Source organism: Equus caballus, chromosome 5 (genome assembly GCF_041296265.1).
Source record: "Equus caballus isolate H_3958 breed thoroughbred chromosome 5, TB-T2T, whole genome shotgun sequence".
Classification (NCBI taxonomy): domain Eukaryota; kingdom Metazoa; phylum Chordata; class Mammalia; order Perissodactyla; family Equidae; genus Equus; species Equus caballus.
Window position 1 is genome coordinate 52,660,265 of NC_091688.1, and position 24,422 is coordinate 52,684,686.

The window sequence follows — 24,422 nt, forward strand, 5'->3', positions numbered from 1 at the left end:
TTCTTTGCAGGCCTAATCTGGCTGAACCAGAACTTCTGCTCTGGGTGTGCTACATTTCCCTAGAGCTGAAACGCACAATGTGCAGGCTTCTTTCCAAAGGGCGAGTTGGGCCCCAAAGCATATTGCTTCCAGCTCTTTGGGAAGCTAAGAAACAACTCGCTCTGCACAGTGCTTTTACAGCCTACCGGGAACATCTCTTACAAAGGCATCTCAAACGCAATTTCTTTGCAGGCATGATCTGGCTGAAGTAGAACTTCTGCTCTGGGTGTGCTACATTGGCCTAGAGCTGAAAGGCACAACGTGCAGGCTTCTTTCCAAAGGGCGAGTTGGGCCCCAAAGCATCTTGCTTCCAGCTCTTTGGGAAGCTAAGAAACAACTCGCTCTGCACAGTGCTCTTACAGCCTACCGGGAACATCTCTTACAAAGGCCTGTGAAACGCAGTTTCTTTGCAGGCCTGATCTGGCTGAAGTAGAACTTCTGCTCTGGGTGTGCTACATGGCCCTAGAGCTGAAAGGCGCAATGTGCAGGCTTCTTTCCAAAGGGCGAGTTGGGCCCCAAAGCATCTTGCTTCCAGCTCTTTGGGCTAGCTATGAAACAACTCGCTCTGCACAGTGCTCTTACAGCCTACCGGAACCATAACTTACAAAGGCCTGTGAAATGCAGTTTCTTTGCAGGCCTGATCACGCTGCACTAGAACTTCTGCTCTGGGTGTGCTACATTGCCCTAGAGCTGAAGGGCGCAACGTGCAGGCCTGTTTCCAAAGGACGAGTTGGGCCCCAAAGCATCTTGCTTCCAGCTCTTTGGGAAGCTAAGAAACAAGTCGCTCTGCACAGTGCTCTTACAGCCTACTGGGAACATCTCTTACAAAGGCCTGTGAAACGCAGTTTCTTTGCAGGCCTGACCTGGCTGAAGTAGAACTTCTGCTCTGGGTGTGCTACATTGCCCTAGAGCTGAAAGGCACAACGTGCAGGCTTCATTGCAAAGGGAGAGTTGGGCCGCAAAGCAACTTGCTTCCAGCTCCTTGGGAAGCTAAGAAACAACTCGCACTGCACAGTGCTCTTACAGCCTACTGGGAACATCTCATACAAAGGCCTGTCAAACGCAGTTTCTTTGCAGGCCTGATCTGGCTGAGGTAGAACTTCTGCTCTGGGTGTGCTACATGGCCCTAGAGCTGAAAGGCACAACGTGCAGGCTTCTTTCCAAAGGGCGAGTTGGGCCCCAAAGCATCTTGCTTCCAGCTCTTTGGGCTAGCTATGAAACAACTCGCTCTGCACAGTGCTCTTACAGCCTACCGGGAACATCTCTTACAAAGGCCTGTGAAACGCAGTTTCTTTGCAGGCCTGATCTGGCTGAAGTAGAACTTCTGCTCTGGGTGTGCTACATTGCCCTAGAGCTGAAGGGCACAACGTGCAGGCCTGTTTCCAAAGGGCGAGTTGGGCCCCAAAGCATCTTGCTTCCAGCTCTTTGGGAAGCTAAGAAACAACTCGCTCTGCACAGTGCTCTTACAGCCTACTGGGAACATCTCTTACAAAGGTCTGTGAAATGCAGTTGCTTTGCAGGCCGGATCTGGCTGAACTAGAACTTCTGCTCTGCGTGTGCTACATTGCCCTAGAGCTGAAAGGCACAACGTGCAGGCTTCTTTCCAAAGGGCGAGTTGGGCCCCAAAGCTTCTTGCTTCCAGCTCTTTGGGAAGCTAAGAAACAACTCGCTCTGCACAGTGCTCTTACAGCCTACCGGGAACATCTCTTACAAAGGCCTGTGAAACGCAGTTTCTTTGCAGGCCTGATGTGGCTGAAGTAGAACTTCTGCTCTGTGTGTGCTACATGGCCCTAGAGCTGAAAGGCACAACGTGCAGGCTTCTTTCCAAAGGGCGAGTTGGGCCCCAAAGCATCTTGCTTCCAGCTCTTTGGGCTAGCTATGAAACAACTCGCTCTGCACAGTGCTCTTACAGCCTACCGGGAGCATCAGTTACAAAGGCCTGTGAAATGCAGTTTCTTTGCAGGCCTGTTCTGGCTGAACTAGAACTTCTGCTCTGGGTGTGCTACATTGCCCTAGAGCTGAAAGGCACAACGTGCAGGCTTCTTTCCAAAGGGCGAGTTGGGCCCCAAAGCATCTTGCTTCCAGCTCTTTGGGAAGCTAAGAAACAACTCGCTCTGCACAGTGCTCTTACAGCCTACCGGGAACATCTCTTACAAAGGCCTGTGAAACGCAGTATCTTTGCAGGCCTGATCTGGCTGAAGTGGAACTTCTGCTCTGGGTGCTCTACATTGCCCTAGAGCTGAAAGGCACAACGTGCAGGCTTCTTTCCAAAGGGCGAGTTGGGCCCCAAAGCATCTTGCTTCCAGCTCTTTGGGAACCTAAAAACAACTCGCTCTGCACAGTGCTCTTACAGCCTACCGGGAACATCTCTTGCAAAGGCCTGTGAAACGCAGTTTCTTTGCAGGCCTGATCTGGCTGATGTAGAACTTCTGCTCTGGGTGTGCTACATTGCCCTAGAGCTGAAAGGCACAACGTGCAGGCTTCTTTCCAAAGGGCGAGTTGGGCCTCAAAGCATCTTGCTTCCAGCTCTTTGGGAAGCTAAGAAACAACTCGCTCTGCACAGTGCTCTTACAGCCTACCGGGAACATCTCTTACAAAGGCCTGTGAAACGCAGTTTCTTTGCAGGCCTGATCTGGCTAAAGTAGAACTTCTGCTGTGGGTGTGCTACATTGGCCTAGAGCTGAAAGTCACAACGTGCAGGCTCCTTTCCAAAGGGCGAGTTGGGCCCCAAAGCATCTTGCTTCCATCTCTTTGGGAAGCTAAGAAACAACTCGCTATGCACAGTGCTCTTACAGCCTACCGGGAACATCTCTTACAAAGGCCTGTGAAACGCAGTTTCTTCGCAGGCCTGATCTGGCTGAAGTGGAACTTCTGCTCTGGGTGTGCTACATTGCCCTAGAGCTGAAAAGCACAACGTGCAGGCTTCTTTCCAAAGGGCGAGTTGGGCCCCAAAGCTTCTTGCTTCCAGCTCTTTGGGAAGCTAAGAAACAACTCGCTCTGCACAGTGCTCTTACAGCCTACCGGGAGCATCAGTTACAAAGGCCTGTGAAATGCAGTTTCTTTGCAGGCCTAATCTGGCTGAACCAGAACTTCTGCTCTGGGTGTGCTACATTTCCCTAGAGCTGAAAGGCACAATGGGCAGGCTTCTTTCCAAAGGGCGAGTTGGGCCCCAAAGCATCTTTCTTCCAGCTCTTTGGGAAGCTAAGAAACAACTCGCTCTGCACAGTGCTTTTACAGCCTACCGGGAACATCTCTTAAAAAGGCATCTCAAACGCAGTTGCTTTGCAGGCCTGATCTGGCTGAAGTAGAACTTCTGCTCTGGGTGTGCTACCTTGGCCTAGAGCTGAAAGGCACAAAGTGCAGGCTTCCTTGCAAAGGGCGAGTTGGGCCGCAAAGCATCTTGCTTCCAGCTCCTTGGGAAGCTAAGAAACAACTCGCTCTGCACAGTGCTCTTACAGCCTACCGGGAACATCTCTTACAAAGGCCTGTGAAACGCAGTTTCTTTGCAGGCCTGATCTCGCTGAAGTAGAACTTCTGCTCTGGGTGTGCTCCATTGGCCTAGAGCTGAAAGGCACAACCTGCAGGCTTCTTTCCAAAGGGCGAGTTGGGCCCCAAAGCATCTTGCTTCCAGCTCTTTGGGAAGCTAAGAAACAACTCGCTCTGCACAGTGCTCTTACAGACTACCGGGAACATCTCATACAAAGGCCTGTCAAACGCAGTTTCTTTGCAGGCCTGATCTGGCTGAGGTAGAACTTCTGCTCTGGGTGTGCTACATGGCCCAAGAGCTGAAAGGCACAACGTGCAGGCTTCTTTCCAAAGGGCGAGTTGGGCCCCAAAGCATCTTGCTTCCAGCTCTTTGGGCTAGCTATGAAACAACTCGCTCTGCACAGTGCTCTTACAGCCTACCGGGAACATCTCTTACAAAGGCCTGTGAAACGAAGTTTCTTGGCAGGCCTGATCTGGCTGAACTAGAACTTCTGCTCTGGGTGAGCTACATTGCCCTAGAGCTGAAAGGCACAACGTGCAGTCTTCTTTCCAAAGGGCGAGTTGGGCCCCAAAGCATCTTGCTTCCAGCTCTTTGGGAAGCTAAGAAACAACTCGCTCTGCAAAGTGCTCTTACTGCCTACCGGGAATATCTCTTACAAAGGCCTGTGAAACGCAGTTTCTTTGCAGGCCTGATGTGGCTGAAGTAGAACTTCTGCTCTGGGTGTGCTACATTGCCCTAGAGCTGAAAGGCACAACGTGCAGGCTTCTTTGCAAAGGGCGAGTTGGGCCCCAAAGCATCTTGCTTCCAGCTCTTTGGGAAGCTAAGAAACAACTCGCTCTGCACAGTGCTCTTACAGCCTACCGGGAACATCTCTTACAAAGGCCTGTGAAACGCAGTTTCTTTGCAGGCCTGATCTCGCTGAAGTAGAACTTCTGCTCTGGGTGTGCTACATTGGCCTAGAGCTGAAAGGCACAACGTGCAGGCTTCTTTCCAAAGGGCGAGTTAGGCCCCAAACCATCTTGCTTCCAGCTCTTTGGGAAGCTAAGAAACAATTCGCTCTGCACAGTGCTCTTACAGCCTAGTGGGAACATCTCTTACAAAGGCCTGTTAAACACAGTTTCTTTGCAGGCCTGATCTGGCTGAACTAGAAATTCTGCTCTGCGTGTGCTACATTGCCCTAGAGCTGAAAGGCACAACGTGCAGGCTTCTTTGCAAACGGCGAGTTGGGCCGCAAAGCATCTTGCTTCCAGCTCCTTGGGAAGCTAAGAAACAACTCGCTCTGCACAGTGCTCTTACAGCCTACCGGGAACATCTCTTACAAAGGCCTGTGAAACGCAGTTTCTTTGCAGGCCTGATCTGGCTGAAGTAGAACTTCTGCTCTGGGTGTGCTACATGGCCCTAGAGCTGAAAGGCACAATGTTCAGGCTTCTTTGCAAAAGGCGAGTTGGGCCCCAAAGCATCTTGCTTCCAGCTCTTTGGGCTAGCTATGAAACAACTCGCTCTGCACAGTGCTCTTACAGCCTACCGGAACCATCACTTACAAAGGCCTGTGAAATGCAGTTTCTTTGCAGGCCTGATCACGCTGCACTAGAACTTCTGCTCTGGGTGTGCTACATTGCCCTAGAGCTGAAGGGCGCAACGTGCAGGCCTGTTTCCAAAGGGCGAGTTGGGCCCCAAAGCATCTTGCTTCCAGCTCTTTGGGAAGCTAAGAAACAACTCGCTCAGCACAGTGCTCTTACAGCCTACCGGGAACATCTCTTACAAAGGCCTGTGAAACGCAGTTTCTTTGCAGGCCTGATCTGGCTGAAGTGGAACTTCTGCTCTGGGTGCTCTACATTGCCCTAGAGCTGAAAGGCACAACGTGCAGGCTTCTTTCCAAAGGGCGAGTTGGGCCCCAAAGCATCTTGCTTCCAGCTCTTTGGGAAGCTAAGTAACAACTCGCTCTGCACAGTGCTCTTACAGCCTACCGGGAAGATCTCTTACAAAGGCCTGTGAAACGCAGTTTCTTTGCAGGCCTGATCTGGCTGAAGTAGAACTTCTGCTCTGGGTGTGCTACATGGCCCTAGAGCTGAAAGGCACAATGTGAAGGCTTCTTTGCAAAAGGCGAGTTGGGCCCCAAAGCATCTTGCTTCCAGCTCTTTGGGCTAGCTATGAAACAACTCGCTCTGCACAGTGCTCTTACAGCCTACCGGAACCATCACTTACAAAGGCCTGTGAAATGCAGTTTCTTTGCAGGCCTGATCACGCTGCACTAGAACTTCTGCTCTGGGTGTGCTACATTGCCCTAGAGCTGAAGAGCACAACGTGCAGGCCTGTTTCCAAAGGGCGAGTTGGGCCCCAAAGCATCTTGCTTCCAGCTCTTTGGGAAGCTAAGAAACAACTCGCTCTGCACAGTGCTCTTACAGCCTACTGGGAACATCTCTTACAAAGGCCTGTGAAATGCAGTTGCTTTGCAGGCCGGATCTGGCTGAACTAGAACTTCTGCTCTGGGTGTGCTACATTGCCCTAGAGCTGAAAGGCACAACGTGCAGGCTTCTTTGCAAAGGGCGAGTTGGGCCTCAAAGCAACTTGCTTCCAGCTCCTTGGGAAGCTAAGAAACAACTCGCACTGCACAGTGCTCTTACAGCCTACTGGGAACATCTCATACAAAGGCCTGTCAAACGCAGTTTCTTTGCAGGCCTGATCTGGCTGAGGTAGAACTTCTGCTCTGGGTGTGCTACATGGCCCTAGAGCTGAAAGGCACAACGTGCAGGCTTCTTTCCAAAGGGCGAGTTGGGCCCCAAAGCATCTTGCTTCCAGCTCTTTGGGCTAGCTATGAAACAACTCGCTCTGCACAGTGCTCTTACAGCCTACCGGGAACATCTCTTACAAAGGCCTGTGAAACGCAGTTTCTTTGCAGGCCTGATCTGGCTGAAGTAGAACTTCTGCTCTGGGTGTGCTACATTGGCCTAGAGCTGAAAGGCACAACGTGCAGGCTTCTTTCCAATGGGCGAGTTGGGCCCCAAAGCTTCTTGCTTCCAGCTCTTTGGGAAGCTAAGAAACAACTCGCTCTGCACAGTGCTCTTACAGCCTACCGGGAACATCTCTTACAAAGGCCTGTGAAACGCAGTTTCTTTGCAGGCCTGATGTGGCTGAAGTAGAACTTCTGCTCTGTGTGTGCTACATGGCCCTAGAGCTGAAAGGCACAACGTGCAGGCTTCTTTCCAAAGGGCGAGTTGGGCCCCAAAGCATCTTGCTTCCAGCTCTTTGGGCTAGCTATGAAACAACTCGCTCTGCACAGTGCTCTTACAGCCTACCGGGAGCATCACTTACAAAGGCCTGTGAAATGCAGTTTCTTTGCAGGCCTGATCTGGCTGAACTAGAACTTCTGCTCTGGGTGTGCTACATTGCCCTAGAGCTGAAAGGCACAACGTGCAGGCTTCTTTCCAAAGGGCGAGTTGGGCCCCAAAGCATCTTGCTTCCAGCTCTTTGGGAAGCTAAGAAACAACTCGCTCTGCACAGTGCTCTTACAGCCTACCGGGAACATCTCTTACAAAGGCCTGTGAAACGCAGTATCTTTGCAGGCCTGATCTGGCTGAAGTGGAACTTCTGCTCTGGGTGCTCTACATTGCCCTAGAGCTGAAAGGCACAACGTGCAGGCTTCTTTCCAAAGGGCGAGTTGAGCCCCAAAGCATCTTGCTTCCAGCTCTTTGGGAAGCTAAGTAACAACTCGCTCTGCACCGTTCTCTTACAGCCTACCGGGAACATCTCTTACAAAGGCCTGTGAAACGCAGTTTCTTTGCAGGCCTGATCTGGCTGAAGTAGAACTTCTGCTCTGGGTGTGCTACATGGCCCTAGAGCTGAAAGGCACAATGTGCAGGCTTCTTTGCAAAAGGCGAGTTGGGCCCAAAAGCATCTTGCTTCCAGCTCTTTGGGCTAGCTATGAAACAACTCGCTCTGCACAGTGCTCTTACAGCCTACCGGAACCATCACTTACAAAGGCCTGTGAAATGCAGTTTCTTTGCAGGCCTGATCACGCTGCACTAGAACTTCTGCTCTGGGTGTGCTACATTGCCCTAGAGCTGAAGGGCACAACGTGCAGGCCTGTTTCCAAAGGGCGAGTTGGGCCCCAAAGCATCTTGCTTCCAGCTCTTTGGGAAGCTAAGAAACAACTCGCTCTGCACAGTGCTCTTACAGCCTACCGGGAACATCTCTTACAAAGGCCTGTGAAATGCAGTTTCTTTGCAGGCCTGATCTGGCTGAAGTAGAACTTCTGCTCTGGGTGTGCTACATTGGCCTAGAGCTGAAAGGCACAACGTGCAGGCTTCTTTCCAAAGGGCGAGTTGGGCCCCAAAGCATCTTGCTTCCAGCTCTTTGGGAAGCTAATAAACAAGGCGCTCTGCACAGTGCTCTTACAGCCTACCGGGAACATCTCTTACAAAGGCCTGTGAAACGCAGTTTCTTTGCAGGCCGGATCTGGCTGAACTAGAACTTCTGCTCTGGGTGTGCTACATTGCCCTAGAGCTGAAAGGCACAACGTGCAGGCTTCTTTCCAAAGGGCGAGTTGGGCCCCAAAGCATCTTGCTTCCAGCTCTTTGGGCTAGCTATGAAACAACTCGCTCTGCACAGTGCTCTTACAGCCTACCGGGAACATCTCTTACAAAGGCCTGTTAAACACAGTTTCTTTGCAGGCCTGATCTGGCTGAACTAGAACTTCTGCTCTGCGTGTGCTACATTGCCCTAGAGCTGAAAGGCACAACGTGCAGGCTTCTTTGCAAAGGGCGAGTTGGGCCCCAAAGCGTCTTGCTTCCAGCTCTTTGTTAAGCTAAGAAACAACTCGCTCTGCACAGTGCTCTTACAGCCTACCGGGAGCATCAGTTACAAAGGCCTGTGAAACGCAGTTTCTTTGCAGGCCTGATCTGGCTGAAGTGGAACTTCTGCTCTGGGTGCTCTACATTGCCCTAGAGCTGAAAGGCACAACGTGCAGGCTTCTTTCCAAAGGGCGAGTTGGGCCCCAAAGCATCTTGCTTCCAGCTCTTTGGGAAGCTAAGAAACAACTCGCTCTGCACAGTGCTTTTACAGAGTCCCGGGAACATCTCTTACAAAGGCCTGTGTAACGCACTTTCTTTGCAGGCCTGATTTGGCTGAAGTAGAACTTCTGCTCTGGGTGTGCTACATTGGCCTAGAGCTGAAAGGCACAATGTGCAGGCTTCTTTCCAAAGGGCGAGTTGGGCCCCAAAGCATCTTGCTTCCAGCTCTTTGGGCTAGCTATGAAACAACTCGCTCTGCACAGTGCTCTTACAGCCTACCGGGAATATCTCTTACAAAGGCCTGTGAAACGAAGTTTCTTGGCAGGCCTGATCTGGCTGAACTAGAACTTCTGCTCTGGGTGTGCTACATTGCCCTAGAGCTGAAAGGCACAACGTGCAGGCTTCTTTCCAAAGGTCGAGTTGGGCCCCAAAGCATCTTGCTTCCAGCTCTTTGGGAAGCTAAGAAACAACTCGCTCTGCACAGTGCTCTTACTGCCTACCGGGAATATCTCTTACAAAGGCCTGTGAAACGCAGTTTCTTTGCAGGCCTGATGTGGCTGAAGTAGAACTTCTGCTCTGGGTGTGCTACATTGCCCTAGAGCTGAAAGGCACAACCTACAGGCTTCTTTGCAAAGGGCGAGTTGGGCCCCAAAGCATCTTGCTTCCAGCTCTTTGGGAAGCTAAGAAACAACTCGCTCTGCACAGTGCTCTTACAGCCTACTGGGAACATCTCTTACAAAGGCCTGTGAAACGCAGTTTCTTTGCAGGCCTGATCTCGCTGAAGTAGAACTTCTGCTCTGGGTGTGCTACATTGGCCTAGAGCTGAAAGGCACAACGAGCAGGCTTCTTTCCAAAGGGCGAGTTAGGCCCCAAACCATCTTGCTTCCAGCTCTTTGGGCTAGCTATGAAACAATTCGCTCTTCACAGTGCTCTTACAGCCTAGTGGGAACATCTCTTACAAAGGCCTGTTAAACACAGTTTCTTTGCAGGCCTGATCTGGCTGAACTAGAAATTCTGCTCTGCGTGTGCTACATTGCCCTAGAGCTGAAAGGCACAACGTGCAGGCTTCTTTGCAAAGGGCGAGTTGGGCCGCAAAGCATCTTGCTTCCAGCTCCTTGGGAAGCTAAGAAACAACTCGCTCTGCACAGTGCTCTTACAGCCTACCGGAACCATCACTTACAAAGGCCTGTGAAATGCAGTTTCTTTGCAGGCCTGATCACGCTGCACTAGAACTTCTGCTCTGGGTGTGCTACATTGCCCTAGAGCTGAAGGGCGCAACGTGCAGGCCTGTTTCCAAAGGGCGAGTTGGGCCCCAAAGCATCTTGCTTCCAGCTCTTTGGGAAGCTAAGAAACAAGTCGCTCTGCACAGTGCTCTTACAGCCTACTGGGAACATCTCTTACAAAGGCCTGTGAAACGCAGTTTCTTTGCAGGCCTGATCTGGCTGAACCAGAACTTCTGCTCTGGGTGTGATACATTTCCCTAGAGCTGAAAGGCACAATGTGCCGGCTTCTTTCCAAAGGGCGAGTTGGGCCCCAAAGCATCTTGCTTCCAGCTCTTTGGGAAGCTAAGAAACAACTCGCTCTGCACAGTGCTTTTACAGCCTACCGGGAACATCTCTTACAAAGGCATCTCAAACGCAATTTCTTTGCAGGCCTGATCTGGCTGAAGTAGAACTTCTGCTCTGGGTGTGCTACATTGGCCTAGAGCTGAAAGGCACAACGTGCAGGCTTCTTTCCAAAGGGCGAGTTGGGCCCCAAAGCATCTTGCTTCCAGCTCTTTGGGAAGCTAAGAAACAACTCGCTCTGCACAGTGCTCTTACAGCCTACCGGGAACATCTCTTACAAAGGCCTGTGAAACGCAGTTTCTTTGCAGGCCTGATCTGGCTGAACTAGAACTTCTGCTCTGCGTGTGCTACATTGCCCTAGAGCTGAAAGGCACAACGTGCAGGCTTCTTTCCAAAGGGCGAGTTGGGCCCAAAGCATCTTGCCTCCAGCTCTTTGGGCTAGCTATGAAACAACTCGCTCTGCACAGTGCTCTTACAGCCTACCGGGAACATCTCTTACAAAGGCCTGTGAAATGCAGTTTCTTTGCAGGCCTGATCACGCTGCACTAGAACTTCTGCTCTGGGTGTGCTACATTGCCCTAGAGCTGAAGGGCACAACGTGCAGGCTTCTTTCCAAAGGGCGAGTTGGGCCCCAAAGCATCTTGCTTCCAGCTCTTTGGGAAGCTAAGAAACAACTCGCTATGCACAGTGCTCTTACAGCCTACCGGGAACATCTCTTCCAAAGGCCTGTGAAACGCAGTTTCTTTGCAGGCCTGATCTGGCTGAAGTGGAACTTCTGCTCTGGGTGTGCTACATTGCCCTAGAGCTGAAAAGCACAACGTGCAGGCTTCTTTCCAAAGGGCGAGTTGGGCCCCAAAGCATCTTGCTTCCAGCTCTTTGGGAAGCTAAGAAACAACTCGCTCTGCACAGTGCTCTTACAGCCTACCGGGAGCATCAGTTACAAAGGCCTGTGAAATGCAGTTTCTTTGCAGGCCTAATCTGGCTGAACCAGAACTTCTGCTCTGGGTGTGCTACATTTCCCTAGAGCTGAAAGGCACAATGTGCAGGCTTCTTTCCAAAGGGCGAGTTGGGCCCCAAAGCATCTTGCTTCCAGCTCTTTGGGAAGCTAAGAAACAACTCGCTCTGCACAGTGCTTTTACAGCCTACCGGGAACATCTCTTACAAAGGCATCTCAAACGCAATTTCTTTGCAGGCATGATCTGGCTGAAGTAGAACTTCTGCTCTGGGTGTGCTACATTGCCCTAGAGCTGAAAGGCACAACGTGCAGGCTTCTTTCCAAAGGGCGAGTTGGGCCCCAAAGCATCTTGCTTCCAGCTCTTTGGGCTAGCTATGAAACAACTCGCTCTGCACAGTGCTCTTACAGCCTACCGGGAACATCTCTTACAAAGGCCTGTGAAACGAAGTTTCTTGGCCGGCCTGATCTGGCTGAACTAGAACTTCTGCTCTGGGTGTGCTACATTGCCCTAGAGCTGAAAGGCACAACGTGCAGGCTTCTTTCCAAAGGGCGAGTTGGGCCCCAAAGCATCTTGCTTCCAGCTCTTTGGGAAGCTAAGAAACAACTCGCTCTGCACAGTGCTCTTACTGCCTACCGGGAATATCTCTTACAAAGGCCTGTGAAACGCAGTTTCTTTGCAGGCCTGATGTGGCTGAAGTAGAACTTCTGCTCTGGGTGTGCTACATTGCCCTAGAGCTGAAAGGCACAACGTGCAGGCTTCTTTGCAAAGGGCGAGTTGGGCCCCAAAGCATCTTGCTTCCAGCTCTTTGGGAAGCTAAGAAACAACTCGCTCTGCACAGTGCTCTTACAGCCTACTGGGAACATAACTTACAAAGGCCTGTGAAACGCAGTTTCTTTGCAGGCCTGATCTCGCTGAAGTAGAACTTCTGCTCTGGGTGTGCTACATTGGCCTAGAGCTGAAAGGCACAACGTGCAGGCTTCTTTCCAAAGGGCGAGTTAGGCCCCAAACCATCTTGCTTCCAGCTCTTTGGGCTAGCTATGAAACAATTCGCTCTGCACAGTGCTCTTACAGCCTAGTGGGAACATCTCTTACAAAGGCCTGTTAAACACAGTTTCTTTGCAGGCCTGATCTGGCTGAACTAGAAATTCTGCTCTGCGTGTGCTACATTGCCCTAGAGCTGGAAGGCACAACGTGCAGGCTTCTTTGCAAAGGGCGAGTTGGGCCGCAAAGCATCTTGCTTCCAGCTCCTTGGGAAGCTAAGAAACAACTCGCTCTGCACAGTGCTCTTACAGCCTACCGGAACCATCACTTACAAAGGCCTGTGAAATGCAGTTTCTTTGCAGGCCTGATCACGCTGCACTAGAACTTCTGCTCTGGGTGTGCTACATTGCCCTAGAGCTGAAGGGCGCAACGTGCAGGCCTGTTTCCAAAGGGCGAGTTGGGCCCCAAAGCATCTTGCTTCCAGCTCTTTGGGAAGCTAAGAAACAAGTCGCTCTGCACAGTGCTCTTACAGCCTACTGGGAACATCTCTTACAAAGGCCTGTGAAACGCAGTTTCTTTGCAGGCCTGATCTGGCTGAACCAGAACTTCTGCTCTGGGTGTGATACATTTCCCTAGAGCTGAAAGGCACAATGTGCCGGCTTCTTTCCAAAGGGCGAGTTGGGCCCCAAAGCATCTTGCTTCCAGCTCTTTGGGAAGCTAAGAAACAACTCGCTCTGCACAGTGCTTTTACAGCCTACCGGGAACATCTCTTACAAAGGCATCTCAAACGCAATTTCTTTGCAGGCCTGATCTGGCTGAAGTAGAACTTCTGCTCTGGGTGTGCTACATTGGCCTAGAGCTGAAAGGCACAACGTGCAGGCTTCTTTCCAAAGGGCGAGTTGGGCCCCAAAGCATCTTGCTTCCAGCTCTTTGGGAAGCTAAGAAACAACTCGCTCTGCACAGTGCTCTTACAGCCTACCGGGAACATCTCTTACAAAGGCCTGTGAAACGCAGTTTCTTTGCAGGCCTGATCTGGCTGAACTAGAACTTCTGCTCTGCGTGTGCTACATTGCCCTAGAGCTGAAAGGCACAACGTGCAGGCTTCTTTGCAAAGGGCGAGTTGGGCCGCAAAGCATCTTGCTTCCAGCTCCTTGGGAAGCTAAGAAACAACTCGCTCTGCACAGTGCTCTTACAGCCTACCGGGAACATCTCTTACAAAGGCCTGTGAAACGCAGTTTCTTTGCAGGCCTGATCTCGCTGAAGTAGAACTTCTGCTCTGGGTGCGCTACATTTGCCTAGAGCTGAAAGGCACAACCTGCAGGCTTCTTTCCAAAGGGCGAGTTGGGCCCCAAAGCATCTTGCTTCCAGCTCTTTGGGAAGCTAAGAAACAACTCGCTCTGCACAGTGCTCTTACAGCCTACCGGGAACATCTCTTACAAAGGCCTGTGAAACGCAGTTTCTTTGCAGGCCTGATCTGGCTGAAGTAGAACTTCTGCTCTGGGTGTGCTACATGGCCCTAGAGCTGAAAGGCACAATGTGCAGGCTTCTTTGCAAAAGGCGAGTTGGGCCCCAAAGCATCTTGCTTCCAGCTCTTTGGGCTAGCTATGAAACAACTCGCTCTGCACAGTGCTCTTACAGCCTACCGGGAACATCTCTTACAAAGGCCTGTGAAATGCAGTTTCTTTGCAGGCCTGATCACGCTGCACTAGAACTTCTGCTCTGGGTGTGCTACATTGCCCTAGAGCTGAAGGGCACAACGTGCAGGCTTCTTTCCAAAGGGCGAGTTGGGCCCCAAAGCATCTTGCTTCCAGCTCTTTGGGAAGCTAAGAAACAACTCGCTATGCACAGTGCTCTTACAGCCTACCGGGAACATCTCTTCCAAAGGCCTGTGAAACGCAGTTTCTTTGCAGGCCTGATCTGGCTGAAGTGGAACTTCTGCTCTGGGTGTGCTACATTGCCCTAGAGCTGAAAAGCACAACGTGCAGGCTTCTTTCCAAAGGGCGAGTTGGGCCCCAAAGCATCTTGCTTCCAGCTCTTTGGGAAGCTAAGAAACAACTCGCTCTGCACAGTGCTCTTACAGCCTACCGGGAGCATCAGTTACAAAGGCCTGTGAAATGCAGTTTCTTTGCAGGCCTAATCTGGCTGAACCCGAACTTCTGCTCTGGGTGTGCTACATTTCCCTAGAGCTGAAAGGCACAATGTGCAGGCTTCTTTCCAAAGGGCGAGTTGGGCCCCAAAGCATCTTGCTTCCAGCTCTTTGGGAAGCTAAGAAACAACTCGCTCTGCACAGTGCTTTTACAGCCTACCGGGAACATCTCTTACAAAGGCATCTCAAACGCAATTTCTTTGCAGGCATGATCTGGCTGAAGTAGAACTTCTGCTCTGGGTGTGCTACATTGCCCTAGAGCTGAAAGGCACAACGTGCAGGCTTCTTTCCAAAGGGCGAGTTGGGCCCCAAAGCATCTTGCTTCCAGCTCTTTGGGCTAGCTATGAAACAACTCGCTCTGCACAGTGCTCTTACAGCCTACCGGGAACATCTCTTACAAAGGCCTGTGAAACGAAGTTTCTTGGCCGGCCTGATCTGGCTGAACTAGAACTTCTGCTCTGGGTGTGCTACATTGCCCTAGAGCTGAAAGGCACAACGTGCAGGCTTCTTTCCAAAGGGCGAGTTGGGCCCCAAAGCATCTTGCTTCCAGCTCTTTGGGAAGCTAAGAAACAACTCGCTCTGCACAGTGCTCTTACTGCCTACCGGGAATATCTCTTACAAAGGCCTGTGAAATGCAGTTTCTTTGCAGGCCTGATGTGGCTGAAGTAGAACTTCTGCTCTGGGTGTGCTACATTGCCCTAGAGCTGAAAGGCACAACGTGCAGGCTTCTTTGCAAAGGGCGAGTTGGGCCCCAAAGCATCTTGCTTCCAGCTCTTTGGGAAGCTAAGAAACAACTCGCTCTGCACAGTGCTCTTACAGCCTACCGGGAACATCTCTTACAAAGGCCTGTGAAACGCAGTTTCTTTGCAGGCCTGATCTGGCTGAAGTAGAACTTCTGCTCTGGGTGTGCTACATTGGCCTAGAGCTGAAAGGCACAACGTGCAGGCTTCTTTCCAAAGGGCGAGTTAGGCCCCAAACCATCTTGCTTCCAGCTCTTTGGGAAGCTAAGAAACAATTCGCTCTGCACAGTGCTCTTACAGCCTACCGGGAACATCTCTTACAAAGGCCTGTTAAACACAGTTTCTTTGCAGGCCTGATCTGGCTGAACTAGAAATTCTGCTCTGCGTGTGCTACATTGCCCTAGAGCTGAAAGGCACAACGTGCAGGTTTCTTTCCAAAGGGCGAGTTGGGCCCCAAAGCATCTTGCTTCCAGCTCTTTGGGAAGCTAATAAACAAGGCGCTCTGCACAGTGCTCTTACAGCCTACCGGGAACATCTCTTACAAAGGCCTGTGTAACGCAGTTTCTTTGCAGGCCGGATCTGGCTGAACTAGAACTTCTGCTCTGGGTGTGCTACATTGCCCTAGAGCTGAAAGGCACAACGTGCAGGCTTCTTTCCAAAGGGCGAGTTGGGCCCCAAAGCATCTTGCTTCCAGCTCTTTGGGCTAGCTATGAATCAACTCGCTCTGCACAGTGCTCTTACAGCCTACCAGGAACATCTCTTACAAAGGCCTGTTAAACACAGTTTCTTTGCAGGCCTGATCTGGCTGAACTAGAACTTCTGCTCTGCGTGTGCTACATTGCCCTAGAGCTGAAAGGCACAACGTGCAGGCTTCTTTGCAAAGGGCGAGTTGGGCCCCAAAGCATCTTGCTTCCAGCTCTTTGTTAAGCTAAGAAACAACTCGCTCTGCACAGTGCTCTTACAGCCTACCGGGAGCATCTCTTACAAAGGCCTGTGAAACGCAGTTTCTTTGCAGGCCTGATCTGGCTGAAGTGGAACTTCTGCTCTGGGTGCTCTACATTGCCCTAGAGCTGAAAGGCACAACGTGCAGGCTTCTTTCCAAAGGGCGAGTTGGGCCCCAAAGCATCTTGCTTCCAGCTCTTTGGGAAGCTAAGAAACAACTCGCTCTGCACAGTGCTTTTACAGAGTCCCGGGAACATCTCTTACAAAGGCCTGTGTAACGCAGTTTCTTTGCAGGCCTGATCTGGCTGAAGTAGAACTTCTGCTCTGGGTGTGCTACATTGGCCTAGAGCTGAAAGGCACAACGTGCAGGCTTCTTTCCAAAGGGCGAGTTGGGCCCCAAAGCATCTTGCTTCCAGCTCTTTGGGCTAGCTATGAAACAACTCGCTCTGCACAGTGCTCTTACAGCCTACCGGGAACATCTCATACAAAGGCCTGTGAAACGAAGTTTCTTGGCAGGCCTGATCTGGCTGAACTAGAACTTCTGCTCTGGGTGTGCTACATTGCCCTAGAGCTGAAAGGCACAACGTGCAGGCTTCTTTCCAAAGGTCGAGTTGGGCCCCAAAGCATCTTGCTTCCAGCTCTTTGGGAAGCTAAGAAACAACTCGCTCTGCACAGTGCTCTTACTGCCTACCGGGAATATCTCTTACAAAGGCCTGTGAAACGCAGTTTCTTTGCAGGCCTGATGTGGCTGAAGTAGAACTTCTGCTCTGGGTGTGCTACATTGCCCTAGAGCTGAAAGGCACAACCTACAGGCTTCTTTGCAAAGGGCGAGTTGGGCCCCAAAGCATCTTGCTTCCAGCTCTTTGGGAAGCTAAGAAACAACTCGCTCTGCACAGTGCTCTTACAGCCTACCGGGAACATCTCTTACAAAGGCCTGTGAAACGCAGTTTCTTTGCAGGCCTGATCTCGCTGAAGTAGAACTTCTGCTCTGGGTGTGCTACATTGGCCTAGAGCTGAAAGGCACAACGTGCAGGCTTCTTTCCAAAGGGCGAGTTAGGCCCCAAACCATCTTGCTTCCAGCTCTTTGGGCTAGCTATGAAACAATTCGCTCTGCACAGTGCTCTTACAGCCTAGTGGGAACATCTCTTACAAAGGCCTGTTAAACACAGTTTCTTTGCAGGCCTGATCTGGCTGAACTAGAAATTCTGCTCTGCGTGTGCTACATTGCCCTAGAGCTGAAAGGCACAACGTGCAGGCTTCTTTGCAAAGGGCGAGTTGGGCCGCAAAGCATCTTGCTTCCAGCTCCTTGGGAAGCTAAGAAACAACTCGCTCTGCACAGTGCTCTTACAGCCTACCGGAACCATCACTTACAAAGGCCTGTGAAATGCAGTTTCTTTGCAGGCCTGATCACGCTGCACTAGAACTTCTGCTCTGGGTGTGCTACATTGCCCTAGAGCTGAAGGGCGCAACGTGCAGGCCTGTTTCCAAAGGGCGAGTTGGGCCCCAAAGCATCTTGCTTCCAGCTCTTTGGGAAGCTAAGAAACAAGTCGCTCTGCACAGTGCTCTTACAGCCTACTGGGAACATCTCTTACAAAGGCCTGTGAAACGCAGTTTCTTTGCAGGCCTGATCTGGCTGAACCAGAACTTCTGCTCTGGGTGTGATACATTTCCCTAGAGCTGAAAGGCACAATGTGCAGGCTTCTTTCCAAAGGGCGAGTTGGGCCCCAAAGCATCTTGCTTCCAGCTCTTTGGGAAGCTAAGAAACAACTCGCTCTGCACAGTGCTTTTACAGCCTACCGGGAACATCTCTTACAAAGGCATCTCAAACGCAATTTCTTTGCAGGCCTGATCTGGCTGAAGTAGAACTTCTGCTCTGGGTGTGCTACATTGGCCTAGAGCTGAAAGGCACAACGTGCAGGCTTCTTTCCAAAGGGCGAGTTGGGCCCCAAAGCATCTTGCTTCCAGCTCTTTGGGAAGCTAAGAAACAACTCGCTCTGCACAGTGCTCTTACAGCCTACCGGGAACATCTCTTACAAAGGCCTGTGAAACGCAGTTTCTTTGCAGGCCTGATCTGGCTGAACTAGAACAACTGCTCTGCGTGTGCTACATTGCCCTAGAGCTGAAAGGCACAACGTGCAGGCTTCTTTGCAAAGGGCGAGTTGGGCCGCAAAGCATCTTGCTTCCAGCTCCTTGGGAAGCTAAGAAACAACTCGCTCTGCACAGTGCTCTTACAGCCTACCGGTAACATCTCTTACAAAGGCCTGTGAAACGCAGTTTCTTTGCAGGCCTGATCTCGCTGAAGTAGAACTTCTGCTCTGGGTGCGCTACATTGGCCTAGAGCTGAAAGGCACAACCTGCAGGCTTCTTTCCAAAGGGCGAGTTGGGCCCCAAAGCATCTTGCTTCCAGCTCTTTGGGAAGCTAAGAAACAACTCGCTCTGCACAGTGCTCTTACAGACTACCGGGAACATCTCTTACAAAGGCCTGTGAAACGCAGTTTCTTTGCAGGCCTGATCTGGCTGAAGTAGAACTTCTGCTGTGGGTGTGCTACATGGCCCTAGAGCTGAAGGCACAATGTGCAGGCTTCTTTGCAAAAGGCGAGTTGGGCCCCAAAGCATCTTGCTTCCAGCTCTTTGGGCTAGCTATGAAACAACTCGCTCTGCACAGTGCTCTTACAGCCTACCGGGAACATCTCTTACAAAGGCCTGTGAAATGCAGTTTCTTTGCAGGCCTGATCACGCTGCACTAGAACTTCTGCTCTGGGTGTGCTACATTGCCCTAGAGCTGAAGGGCACAACGTGCAGGCTTCTTTCCAAAGGGCGAGTTGGGCCCCAAAGCATCTTGCTTCCAGCTCTTTGGGAAGCTAAGAAACAACTCGCTATGCACAGTGCTCTTACAGCCTACCGGGAACATCTCTTCCAAAGGCCTGTGAAACGCAGTTTCTTTGCAGGCCTGATCTGGCTGAAGTGGAACTTCTGCTCTGGGTGTGCTACATTGCCCTAGAGCTGAAAAGCACAACGTGCAGGCTTCTTTCCAAAGGGCGAGTTGGGCCCCAAAGCATCTTGCTTCCAGCTCTTTGGGAAGCTAAGAAACAACTCGCTCTGCACAGTGCTCTTACAGCCTACCGGGAGCATCAGTTACAAAGGCCTGTGAAATGCAGTTTCTTTGCAGGCCTAATCTGGCTGAACCCGAACTTCTGCTCTGGGTGTGCTACATTTCCCTAGAGCTGAAAGGCACAATGTGCAGGCTTCTTTCCAAAGGGCGAGTTGGGCCCCAAAGCATCTTGCTTCCAGCTCTTTGGGAAGCTAAGAAACAACTCGCTCTGCACAGTGCTTTTACAGCCTACCGGGAACATCTCTTACAAAGGCATCTCAAACGCAATTTCTTTGCAGGCATGATCTGGCTGAAGTAGAACTTCTGCTCTGGGTGTGCTACATTGGCCTAGAGCTGAAAGGCACAACGTGCAGGCTTCTTTCCAAAGGGCGAGTTGGGCCCCAAAGCATCTTGCTTCCAGCTCTTTGGGAAGCTAAGAAACAACTCGCTCTGCACAGTGCTCTTACAGCCTACCGGGAACATCTCTTACAAAGGCCTGTGAAACGCAGTTTCTTTGCAGGCCTGATCTGGCTGAACTAGAACTTCTGCTCTGCGTGTGCTACATTGCCCTAGAGCTGAAAGGCACAACGTGCAGGCTTCTTTGCAAAGGGCGAGTTGGGCCGCAAAGCATCTTGCTTCCAGCTCCTTGGGAACCTAAGAAACAACTCGCTCTGCACAGTGCTCTTACAGCCTACCGGGAACATCTCTTACAAAGGCCTGTGAAACGCAGTTTCTTTGCAGGCCTGATCTCGCTGAAGTAGAACTTCTGCTCTGGGTGTGCTCCATTGGCCTAGAGCTGAAAGGCACAACCTGCAGGCTTCTTTCCAAAGGGCGAGTTGGGCCCCAAAGCATCTTGCTTCCAGCTCTTTGGGAAGCTAAGAAACAACTCGCTCTGCACAGTGCTCTTACAGACTACCGGGAACATCTCATACAAAGGCCTGTCAAACGCAGTTTCTTTGCAGGCCTGATCTGGCTGAGGTAGAACTTCTGCTCTGGGTGTGCTACATGGCCCTAGAGCTGAAAGGCACAACGTGCAGGCTTCTTTCCAAAGGGCGAGTTGTGCCCCAAAGCATCTTGCTTCCAGCTCTTTGGGCTAGCTATGAAACAACTCGCTCTGCACAGTGCTCTTACAGCCTACCGGGAATATCTCTTACAAAGGCCTGAGAAACTAAGTTTCTTGGCAGGCCTGATCTGGCTGAACTAGAACTTCTGCTCTGGGTGTGCTACATTGCCCTAGAGCTGAAAGGCACAACGTGCAGGCTTCTTTCCAAAGGGCGAGTTGGGCCCCAAAGCATCTTGCTTCCAGCTCTTTGGGAAGCTAAGAAACAACTCGCTCTGCACAGTGCTCTTACTGCCTACCGGGAATATCTCTTACAAAGGCCTGTGAAATGCAGTTTCTTTGCAGGACTGATGTGGCTGAAGTAGAACTTCTGCTCTGGGTGTGCTACATTGCCCTAGAGCTGAAAGGCACAACGTGCAGGCTTCTTTCCAAAGGGCGAGTTGGGCCCCAAAGCATCTTGCTTCCAGCTCTTTGGGAAGCTAAGAAACAACTCGCTCTGCACAGTGCTTTTACAGCCTACCGGGAACATCTCTTACAAAGGCATCTCAAACGCAATTTCTTTGCAGGCCTGATCTGGCTGAAGTAGAACTTCTGCTCTGGGTGTGCTACATTCTCCTAGAGCTGAAAGGCACAACGTGCAGGCTTCTTTCCAAAGGGCGAGTTGGGCCCCAAAGCATCTTGCTTCCAGCTCTTTGGGAAGCTAAGAAACAACTCGCTCTGCACAGTGCTCTTACAGCCTACCGGGAACATCTCTTACAAAGGCCTGTGAAACGCAGTTTCTTTGCAGGCCTGATCTGGCTGAACTAGAACTTCTGCTCTGCGTGTGCTACATTGCCCTAGAGCTGAAAGGCACAACGTGCAGGCTTCTTTGCAAAGGGCGAGTTGGGCCGCAAAGCATCTTGCTTCCAGCTCCTTGGGAAGCTAAGAAACAACTCGCTCTGCACAGTGCTCTTACAGCCTACCGGGAACATCTCTTACAAAGGCCTGTGAAACGCAGTTTCTTTGCAGGCCTGATCTCGCTGAAGTAGAACTTCTGCTCTGGGTGCGCTACATTGGCCTAGAGCTGAAAGGCACAACCTGCAGGCTTCTTTCCAAAGGGCGAGTTGGGCCCCAAAGCATCTTGCTTCCAGCTCTTTGGGAAGCTAAGAAACAACTCGCTCTGCACAGTGCTCTTACAGCCTACCGGGAACATCTCTTACAAAGGCCTGTGAAACGCAGTTTCTTTGCAGGCCTGATCTGGCTGAAGTAGAACTTCTGCTCTGGGTGTGCTACATGGCCCTAGAGCTGAAAGGCACAACGTGCAGGCTTCTTTCCAAAGGGCGAGTTGGGCCCCAAAGCATCTTGCTTCCAGCTCTTTGGGCTAGCTATGAAACAACTCGCTCTGCACAGTGCTCTTACAGCCTACCGGGAATATCTCTTACAAAGGCCTGTGAAACTAAGTTTCTTGGCAGGCCTGATCTGGCTGAACTAGAACTTCTGCTCTGGGTGTGCTACATTGCCCTAGAGCTGAAAGGCACAACGTGCAGGCTTCTTTCCAAAGGGCGAGTTGGGCCCCAAAGCATCTTGCTTCCAGCTCTTTGGGAAGCTAAGAAACAACTCGCTCTGCACAGTGCTCTTACTGCCTACCGGGAATATCTCTTACAAAGGCCTGTGAAATGCAGTTTCTTTGCAGGCCTGATGTGGCTGAAGTAGAACTTCTGCTCTGGGTGTGCTACATTGCCCTAGAGCTGAAAGGCACAACGTGCAGGCTTCTTTGCAAAGGGCGAGTTGGGCCCCAAAGCATCTTGCTTCCAGCTCTTTGGGAAGCTAAGAAACAACTCGCTCTGCACAGTGCTCTTACAGCCTACCGGGAACATCTCTTACAAAGGCCTGTGAAACGCAGTTTCTTTGCAGGCCTGATCTGGCTGAAGTAGAACTTCTGCTCTGGGTGTGCTACATTGGCCTAGAGCTGAAAGGCACAACGTGCAGGCTTCTTTCCAAAGGGCGAGTTAGGCCCCAAACCATCTTGCTTCCAGCTCTTTGGGAAGCTAAGAAACAATTCGCTCTGCACAGTGCTCTTACAGCCTAGTGGGAACATCTCTTACAAAGGCCTGTTAAACACAGTTTCTTTGCAGGCCTGATCACGCTGCACTAGAACTTCTGCTCTGGGTGTGCTACATTGCCCTAGAGCTGAAGGGCGCAACGTGCAGGCCTGTTTCCAAAGGGCGAGTTGGGCCCCAAAGCATCTTGCTTCCAGCTCTTTGGGAAGCTAAGAAACAAGTCGCTCTGCACAGTGCTCTTACAGCCTACTGGGAACATCTCTTACAAAGGCCTGTGAAACGCAGTTTCTTTGCAGGCCTGATCTGGCTGAAGTAGAACTTCTGCTCTGGGTGTGCTACATGGCCCTAGAGCTGAAAGGCACAACGTGCAGGCTTCTTTGCAAAGGGCGAGTTGGGCCGCAAAGCATCTTGCTTCCAGCTCCTTGGGAAGCTAAGAAACAACTCGCTCTTCACAGTGCTCTTACAGCCTACCGGGAACATCTCTTACAAAGGCCTGTGAAACGCAGTTTCTTTGCAGGCCTGATGTGGCTGAAGTAGAACTTCTGCTCTGGGTGTGCTACTTTGGCCTAGAGCTGAAAGGCACAACCTGCAGGCTTCTTTCCAAAGGGTGAGTTGGGCCCCAAAGCATCTTGCTTCCAGCTCTTTGGGAAGCTAAGAAACAACTCGCTCTGCACAGTGCTCTTACAGCCTACCGGGAACATCTCTTACAAAGTCCTGTGAAACGCAGTTTCTTTGCAGGCCTGATCTGGCTGAAGTAGAACTTCTGCTCTGAGTGTGCTACATGGCCCTAGAGCTGAAAGGCACAATGTGCAGGCTTCTTTGCAAAGGGTGAGTTGGGCCCCAAAGCATCTTGCTTCCAGCTCTTTGGGCTAGCTATGAAACAACTCGCTCTGCACAGTGCTCTTACAGCCTACCGGAACCACCACTTACAAAGGCCTGTGAAATGCAGTTTCTTTGCAGGCCTGATCACGCTGCACTAGAACTTCTGCTCTGGGTGTGCTACATTGCCCTAGAGCTGAAAGGCACAACGTGCAGGCTTCTTTGCAAAGGGCGAGTTGGGCCGCAAAGCAACTTGCTTCCAGCTCTTTGGGAAGCTAAGAAACAACTCGCTCTGCACAGTGCTCTTACAGCCTACCGGGAACATCTCTTGCAAAGGCCTGTGAAACGCAGTTTCTTTGCAGGCCTGATCTGGCTGATGTAGAACTTCTGCTCTGGGTGTGCTACATTGCCCTAGAGCTGAAAGGCACAACGTGCAGGCTTCTTTCCAAAGGGCGAGTTGGGCCCCAAAGCATCTTGCTTCCAGCTCTTTGGGAAGCTAAGAAACAACTCGCTCTGCACAGTGCTCTTACAGCCTACCGGGAACATCTCTTACAAAGGCCTGTGAAACGCAGTTTCTTTGCAGGCCTGATCTGGCTAAAGTAGAACTTCTGCTGTGGGTGTGCTACATTGGCCTAGAGCTGAAAGGCACAACGTGCAGGCTCCTTTCCAAAGGGCGAGTTGGGCCCCAAAGCATCTTGCTTCCAGCTCTTTGGGAAGCTAAGAAACAACTCGCTATGCACAGTGCTCTTACAGCCTACCGGGAACATCTCTTACAAAGGCCTGTGAAACGCAGTTTCTTCGCAGGCCTGATCTGGCTGAAGTGGAACTTCTGCTCTGGGTGTGCTACATTGCCCTAGAGCTGAAAAGCACAACGTGCAGGCTTCTTTCCAAAGGGCGAGTTGGGCCCCAAAGCATCTTGCTTCCAGCTCTTTGGGAAGCTAAGAAACAACTCGCTCTGCACAGTGCTCTTACAGCCTACCGGGAGAATCAGTTACAAAGGCCTGTGAAATGCAGTTTCTTTGCAGGCCTAATCTGGCTGAACCAGAACTTCTGCTCTGGGTGTGCTACATTTCCCTAGAGCTGAAAGGCACAATGTGCAGGCTTCTTTCCAAAGGGCGATTTGGGCCCCAAAGCATCTTGCTTCCAGCTCTTTGGGAAGCTAAGAAACAACTCGCTCTGCACAGTGCTTTAACAGCCTACCGGGAACATCTCTTACAAAGGCATCTCAAACGCAGTTGCTTTGCAGGCCTGATCTGGCTGAAGTAGAACTTCTGCTCTGGGTGTGCTACATTGGCCTAGAGCTGAAAGGCACAAAGTGCAGGCTTCTTTGCAAAGGGCGAGTTGGGCCGCAAAGCATCTTGCTTCCAGCTCCTTGGGAAGCTAAGAAACAACTCGCTCTGCACAGTGCTCTTACAGCCTACCGGGAACATCTCTTACAAAGGCCTGTGAAACGCAGTTTCTTTGCAGGCCTGATCTCGCTGAAGTAGAACTTCTGCTCTGGGTGTGCTCCATTGGCCTAGAGCTGAAAGGCACAACCTGCAGGCTTCT